Source organism: Leucoraja erinacea, chromosome 11, assembly GCF_028641065.1.
Source record: "Leucoraja erinacea ecotype New England chromosome 11, Leri_hhj_1, whole genome shotgun sequence".
Taxonomy (NCBI): domain Eukaryota; kingdom Metazoa; phylum Chordata; class Chondrichthyes; order Rajiformes; family Rajidae; genus Leucoraja; species Leucoraja erinaceus.
Genome location: NC_073387.1, coordinates 58,005,288 through 58,014,022, shown reverse-complemented (window position 1 = coordinate 58,014,022; position 8,735 = coordinate 58,005,288).

The following is an 8,735-nucleotide window of genomic DNA, read 5'->3' as shown; positions in this document are numbered from 1 at the left end:
TATTGCATGCAGATTTGCTCGTCCCGTTACGGGAAGGATTTGTAGTGGGTTTAGCAGTTGTTTACCAGAACGTTGCCTGGATGAGGGGGTATTAGCTGCAAGGAGAGCTTGCACAAGCTTGGAAATAGACACTATATGCTGGAGTAACTAAGCGGGCCAGGCAAAATCTCTGGAGACATGGAGTGGCTTCTTCAGACTGAGAGTCAGGGGGGAGGGAGATACATAGATAAGGAAGTGTAAGGTGTGAAAACAGGGCAAGGGGGACGGAGATCATGGAAAATGTAGAGTAGATCATTGTTAGCTGGGAGAAGGTAATAACAAAGCAAACAGGAGCAGAGATAAAATGTTTAAGAAGGAACTGCAGATGCTGGAAAATCTAAGGTAGATAGAAAAGGCTGGAGAACATCAGCGGGTGAGGCAGCATCTATGGAGCGAAGGAAATAGGCAACATTTCGGGCCAAAACCCTTCTTCAGAGGACAATGTAGTCGGAGCTGGCAAGACGGGTGGAAGAACTGGGAAGGGGGAGGGACAGAGAGAGAGGGAAAGCAAGGGCTACTTGAAGTTAGAGAATTCAATGTTCATACCGCTGGGGTGTAGGCTGCCCAAGTGAAATATGAGGGGCTGTTCCTCCACTTTGCACTGGGCCTCACACTGACAATGGAGGAGGCCCAGGACAGAGAGATCAGTGAGGGAATGGGAGGTGGAGTTGAAGTGCTGGGCCACCGGATTGTTTTCTTCGGAACATTGGAGGTTGAGGGGAGACCTGATGGATGTATGTCAAATTATGAGAGGCATTGATAGGGCAGACAGTCAGAACCTTTCTCCCAAGGTGGAAATGCCAAAGATGAGAGGGCACAGCTTTAAGATAAGAGGGGCAAAGTTTAAAGGAGGTGTGTGGCAAGTATTTTTGCACGGAGGGTGGCTGTGGAGGCAGATACGATAGTGGGGTCCATGAAACCTTTGGGTAGATATATGGATATGCAGGGAATGAAGGGATATGGGTCACATGCACAGTTTAATTTAGGGGGATAGAGTCAGGGGATACGGGGAGAAGGCAGGAACGGGGTACTGATTGTGGATGGTTACACAAAAAGGCTGGAGAAACTCAGCGGGTGCAGCAGCATCTATGGAGCGAAGGAAATAGGCAACGTTTCGGGCCGAAACCCTTCCGGGTTTCGGCCCGAAACATTGCCTATTTCCTTAGCTCCATAGATGCTGCTGCACCATAACTCAGTGGGTCAGGCAGCATCTGTGGTGAACATGGATCGGTGATGTTTCACAGAGTGCTGGAGTAACTCAGCGGGTCAGGCAGCATCTGTGGAGAGAAGGAATGGGTCAAAAGAGTGTTTTATTGTCATGTGTCCCAGTTAGAACAATGACAGTCTTACTTGCTGCAGCACAACAGAATATGTGATCATAATAAATAATATTACAAAAACTCATTAAAAAAATAGCATCTGCAGTTCCCTCTTAAATACTGATTGTGGATGCTCGCTCGAAGGGCCGAATGGCCTACTCCTGCACCTATTGTCTATTGTCTAAGTGTCATGTTCAAGCTGAAGGTAGACACAAAAAGCTATGTTTTATTGAAAGATAAAATGTTCATTCTTGAACAGATACAAAGTCTTTTTAACACAGACTCGAAAAGGCCTAAATGTATGATTGAAATTTAGTGTTGTGTTACAGATAGTTAATTGGAGTTGCTAGAATGGGATTAATATCGGCTGATTTTCATGGGAATTGTCTCGTGAAATGTGAATCTGTAATACATGCCTTGCAATTGGGTCACACATTGCTGTTTTAATTTATCTCAATGAGATTAAATATTGATTTAACTCAGATGATGCCTTACACAGGTACATCTGCGGTGAAGTGATGTTTGCTTTCCAAAGGAACCAAGTGTGACTGAAACTGGACACAAAATGCTGGAGTAACGAAAGACTTGCCTGGAGAAGGGTCTCGACCAAAAAACGTCACCCATTCCTTCTCCCTCCAGAGATGCTGCCTGTCCCGCTGAGTTACTCCAGCATTTTGTGTCTGTCTTCGTTTTAAACCAGCATCTGCAGTTCCTTCCTACGCAAGTGTGAAGGGCCTGTCGAACTTGGGGATCTTTTTTCGACGATTGCCAGCATCATTGACTGACAATGACAATGACAAGCAAAAGAATTTGAGTATAGGAGCAGGGAGGTTCTACTGGAGTTGTACAGGGTCTTGGTGAGACCACACCTGGAGTATTGCGTACAGTTTTGGTCTCCAAATCTGAGGAAGGACATTATTGCCATAGAGGGAGTGCAGAGAAGGTTCACCAGACTGATTCCTGGGATGTCAGGACTGTCTTATGAAGAAAGACTGGATAGACTTGGTTTATACTCTCTAGAATTTAGGAGATTGAGAGAGGATCTTATGGAAACTTACAAAATTCTTAAGGGGTTGGACTGGCTAGATGCAGGAAGATTGTTCCCGATGTTGGGGAAGTCCAGGACAAGGGGTCACAGCTTAAGGATAAGGGGGAAATCCTTTAAAACCGAGATGAGAAGAACTTTTTTCACACAGAGAGTGGTGAATCTCTGGAACTCTCTGCCACAGAGGGTAGTCGAGGCCACAGTTCATTGGCTATATTTAAGAGGGAGTTGGATGTGGCCCTTGTGGCTAAGGGGATCAGAGGGATATGGAGAGAAGGCAGGGATGGGATACTGAGTTGGATGATCAGCCATGATCATATTGAATGGCGGTGCAGGCTCGAAGGGCCGAATGGCCTCTACTCCTGCACCTAATTTCTATGTTTCTATTTTTCTATGTATCAGGTCACCGAAAAATTTGCTTTGGTGATGTGTCTTGACGCGATGCAATGACATATGACATGGCGTGACGTGGCGTGGTGTGGCGTGACGTGGCGTGGCGTGACGTGGCGTGACGTGGCGTGATGTGGCGTGATGTGATGTGATGTGGCGTGATGTGACGTGACGTGGCGTGATGTGGCGTGATGTGGCGTGACGCGACGTGACGTGGCGTGGCGTGTGACGTGGCGTGGCGTGACGTGGCGTGGCGTGACGTGACGTGGCGTGACGTGGCGTGACGTGGGCGTGGTGATGATGTGGTGGTGATGCGTGACGTGGCGTGATGTGGCGTGACGTGATGTGATGTGACGTGACGTGACGTGATGTGGCGTGACGTGGACGTGACGTGACGTGATGTGGCGTGATGTGGTGACGTGACGTGATGTGGCGTGACGTGACGTGACGTGACGTGACGTGGCGTGACGTGGTGTGACGTGACGTGACGTGATGTGGCGTGACGAGGTGTGACGTGACGTGACGTGATGTGATGTGACGTGGCGTGACGTGGCGTGATGTGGTGTGGCGTGACGTGACGTGGCGTGGCGTGACGTGACGTGGCGTGGCGTGACGTGACGTGGCGTGACGTGGCGCGATGACGTATTGACGCGCGCTGTGTTTTTTCAAGCGTCGCAACATTTTTTTTGTCGCCGCTGGATTTTAAAAATGTCCGAAATCTTTTGGCGACACTGATGTGATGCCGGCACTCGCCGGAACAAATCACCGAGCGGGATACGCCCTTTACAGAAATTTGTGTTATCCGGGCAGCTGGGTCCATGGGGAGGGGATTAGGGGCGAGAATTTCAGCCCCGCAATGACAAAGTCTGGATTTTCAAAAATAAAAGCCTTTTCAATAGCAATAAGTCTACTTTTGTTACTGCAAACTAAAAGGCTCGAGGCTGTATGGAACATTGTTTAATAAAATATCATTGCACAAATGTCAATAGGTGTGATTGCTTGTCGGATTCAGTGGCCACCTGTGGTTGAAGTAGAAAATGTGTTTTTAAGAGACAATGGTATCTGATTACTGCTGGGAGGCTGCTGAGAAACAGTTTTCTCTCCCATGAACTATTTAAATCCAAGAAGGCTCTTTATTTAATAGCAAGGAACTGAACATGCTGCTTTATCCCAAAGATAGACACAAAATATTGGAATAAGGGAGTGCGGCGTAGGTTTACAAGGTTAATTCCCGGGATGGCGGGACTGTCATATGCTGAGAGAATGGAGCGGCTGGGCTTGTACACTCTGGCGTTTAGAAGGATGAGAGGATTATTGATAGTGGACGATCAGCCATGATCACAATGAATGGCGGTGCTGGCTCGAAGGGCCGAATGGCCTCCTCCTGCACCCATTTTCTATGTTTCTATGTATTCAATTCCTTTATGAGAATGTGCATTATTGTACAACTAGCTTTATGTCACAAAATGCTGGAGTAACTCAGTGGGTCAGGCGGCATCTCTGGATAGATGGAAGGGTTGGTTCGGGTTGAGACCCTTCTTCAGAAACAAACCCGAAACATCACGCCTTCCTGCTCTCCACAGATGCTGCCTGACCCGCTGAGTTACTCCAGCACTCTGTGAAACGTCACCTATCCACGTTCTCCACAGATGCTGCCTGACCCGCTGAGTTACTCCAGCACTCTGTGAAACGTCACCTATCCATGTTCTCCACAGATGCTGCCTGACCCGCTGAGTTACTCCAGCACTCTGTGAAACGTCACCTATCCATGTTCTCCACAGATGCTGCCTGACCCGCTGAGTTACTCCAGCACTCTGTGAAAAGTCACCTATCCATGTTCTCCACAGATGCTGCCTGACCCGCTGAGTTACTCCAGCACTCTGTGAAACGTCACCTATCCATGTTCTCCACAGATGCTGCCTGACCCGCTGAGTTACTCCAGCACTCTGTGAAACGTCACCTATCCATGTTCTCCACAGATGCTGCCTGACCCGCTGAGTTACTCCAGCACTCTGTGAAACGTCACCTATCCATGTTCTCCACAGATGCTGCCTGACCCGCTGAGTTACTCCAGCACTCTGTGAAACGCCACCTATCCATATTCTCCACAGATGCTGCCTGACCTGCTCACCTGTAATTGCTGGAGTTTTGAAGTATGAGGTGGGACCTCTTTGGAACTACTGAATAGTGAAAGGCTTGGATAGAGTGGATGTGGAGAGGATGTTTCCACTCGTGGGAGAGTCTAGGACTAGAGGTCACAGCCTCAGATTAAAGGAAGTTCCTTTAAGAAGATGAGGAGGAATTTCTTTAGTCAGAGGGTGGTGAATCTGTGGAACTCATTGCCACAGAAGGCTGTGGAGGCCAAGTCAATAGATATTTTCAAGGCAGAGATAGATAGATTCTTGAATAGTTTGGGTGTCAGGGGTTATGGGGAGAAGGCAGGAGAATGGGGTTGAGAGGGAAAGATAGATCAACCGTGATTGAATGGCGGAGTAGACTTGATGGGTTGAATGGCCTAATTCTGCTCGTATCATTTATTAAGGACTCCAAAGATATACAGGTTTGTAGGTTGATTGGTTTAGTATAAATGTAAAATGTCCCCATTGTGCGTAGGATAGTGTTAGTGTGTGGGGATCGCTGGTCGGTGCAGGCTCGGTGGGCTGAAGGGCCTGTTTCCACGCTGTATCTCTAAAACTAAATAAAATACCATCAGAAAATAAAATCAGTTTAGGTGCGACAAGAATCACCATTTTCCTTCACAATCTCCAGCACGTTTGTTGCCAATTTGAATTGAGATCGTACACTGTGATGCTCTGAATATTTATCTCCAAAATAGGTAGACATTTATTTACACGACTAAACACCAGCCATTTACATGTTCAGTAATTCCCTCAGCGATCGCTGCAAGGAGAGTTTGCAGCATCTCTGGGAGGATGCAGTATAGTTTGAGAAGTTGTCACACTGCCTGGTTATACAGCCTGGCATCATTTGAAAACAAGCATAGGCGTACACTCACATAGAAAGCAATGTGTTTCATGCTTAAAAACACATTACACTGCTCATTAAATGTTACTACGTACAGAGAAATGCTCAACCCACTGTGTTTCCCTGCTTCACTCCGATCAAAAACAAAACTTTGCTATTTGAAAAGTTTGTTCTCGCTCTATGGTTGCCAGGACTAGTGGGTCTGAGCTATGTGGAGAAGTTGAGTAGGCTGGGACACAATTTTAATTGTCATTGTCAGCGTACAGGAGGACAACGAGCGGTTAGATCTTATGGAAGTGCGTACATAGCAAATGAGAGGAATAAATAATAATAATCCGCTTTAGTCCTATCCGCTTTAGATTGATTGGCCCCGATCACGTTGTGAGGAGAGTGCTTGCCGCCGGGAAGAACTGTGGTCAACCTGTCAAGTCAACGTCAAGTTTATTTGTCACGCCTCCCATACGAGGATGGTAAACAGTCAGTGAAATGAAAGTGGCGATGCTGCTCGCAGGACTTTTGTTTGCAAAGACTCAAACAAGCGAGGAACAATGCGTTGGGCAATTTTCAAACCCTATAAACACAATCGGTCGGACACAGAGCAGTTTCTATACATAATAAATGCAATGGTAAGGAAAAACGATGGTCAGCGGTAGAGTTACCAGGATCTGGTGAGATGGGCGTGTTCTTCAGTCTCCTCAGGAAGAAGAGACTCTGATGAGCCTTATTGATCAGAGTAGAGGTATTGTGGGTCCAAGAGAGGTCATCGGAGATGTTGACTCCCAGGAACCTGAAGCTAGAAACACGTTCCACCTCCGTCCCGTTAATGTGGATGGGGGTGTGCGTGCCGCCTCTGGACTTCCTGAAGTCTGGAGTTGATCTCCTTGTTGTTCTTGGAGTTAAGGCAGGTTGGTCAGCGCACCAGTGCTAAGTTCTGGACCTCCTAGTGCGTTAGGCTGGGAACGCTATACTTCCAGCGCTGCAGGATGAGGGGTGTCCTTAGCAGAGTTAATTCACTCACCAGATGGTTAATGATCCCGAAATCAGATGCTTTCCACCCCGCTTTAGAAGCACTGCCTCCATCACAGTGAGGAGGTGCTTGGTGGGCTCACTGCGGTGGATGTTAATTTGTGTTTACTGTCTGTTCTGTTGTCTATTATTGTATGTATGGCTGCAGGTAACGACATTTTGTTCAGACCGTAAGGTCTGAATGACAAATAAAGGATTTAATTAATTAATAATTAATTTAAATGAGTAAAACAAAACCTTTCCTTTTACAACAATGACACAAAGTGCTGGAGTAACTCACCGGGTCAGGCAGTATCTCCAGAGATCTTTGGTAGGTGACTTACAGTCTGAACTGTCCTGTCCTGAAACGTCACCTATCCATGTTCTCCAGAGATGCCGTCTTTGTTTAAGGCCGATGTGTGTGGGAGTGGAGGCACGTTGCATAATTGGTAATGGCCGATAATTTTGACCTACCACCAAACTCTAGCATAAATCACATTGAGCAAGTGTTTTAAGGATTGTGGTGTCCCATGGCAGGGATATTTACCCACTGCCAACAGGCCTGTCCAGGACGTAGCTTCAAACAATGGAGTTCTTTGCTTTGGATGGCCATTGACATGAGTTTGAGCATGGCTCCTTCGGGCCTCCGTAGAGGCAACTGTGGAGGCCTCAATAGGCCTGACTATGGGAGAACTGGGAATGGGGACTGGACTTTGTGCCTTCCCCCACAGTGGTAACCATTGTGGGGGGATGATTTTTTGTGTGTAAATGATTATTTTATTCTGTGTCCAAGATGGCTGCCGGAAGGGAGAGTGGACGCTGGCGCGGTTTAGCTGCCACTGCTCTCTCTTCATATTGTGTTTTTGATTTTTGTCTTTGGATTGAATTCTGTCTTTAATTTGTGTACTGGTGATGTCTTTATTATTTATTTCATTCCGCTTACTAAATTTTTGTAAGGTGTCCTTGAGACTCTTGAAAGGCGCCCATAAATAAAATTTATTATTATTATTATTACCTGAAATGGCAAATGTTCAACTTGTCCAGTGTCCTCTTTTCCAGTTGCCATGGATACACAGGTACAGTAAGAGTGATCCTTGCGCAGACCCAACAGAACATCTTCCCGTCACAAATTCCAGTTTAGTTGGTTGTTTATTGAAGCAGTTGTACCAACAAAGAGATGAACGAACCAGGTTTTCCTAATTGTGCCTGCAAGTTGTAGCTGGTTCCTCTGTCCCTTGCCTTGTGCGGACTATACGCACTCCCTCCCTGTGCCTGCCCCTTCCTGTCTGCTATTCCATTAATTTGAGTATATGGGATGTATATTAAAATTGTACAAGGCATTGGTGAGTGGAAAAGGTGTACTTCGCCCCACTGAGAGAGTACAGAGGAATTTACTAGATTGGGTTTCAACAACTAAGTTACAGGGGTTGACATGACTCTGAGAGCGCATTAAGGGGGGACTTGAAGTTTAGGGGGGATAACAGAGTGACGTGGACAAGCTTTTCCCTTTGAGACTTTCAAACAAGAGGACATGACTCAGAATTAAGGGACAGAAGTTTAGGGGTAATATGAGGGGGAACTTCTTTACTCAGTGGTAGCGGTGTGGAATGAGCTTCCAGTGAGGGTGGTGGAGGCAGGTTCGTTTTTATCATTTAAAAATAAATTGGATAGTTATATGGACGCGAAGGGAATGGAGGGTTATGGTCTGAGCGCAGGTGTATGGGACTAGGGGAGAATATGTGTTCGGCACGGTCTAGAAGGGTCGAGATGGCCTGTTTCCGTGCAGTAATTGTTATATGGTTATATGGTTATATGGTATATATATATATATAATATGCCAACAATGAACATAAATGGCTCCTACACTACCAACGGAGACAAAGTTGCATCTTCACATTGAGTGCACCCTCTGCCATGTTGGGTGTACCACAGGTTCAGGACCAGCCTCTTCC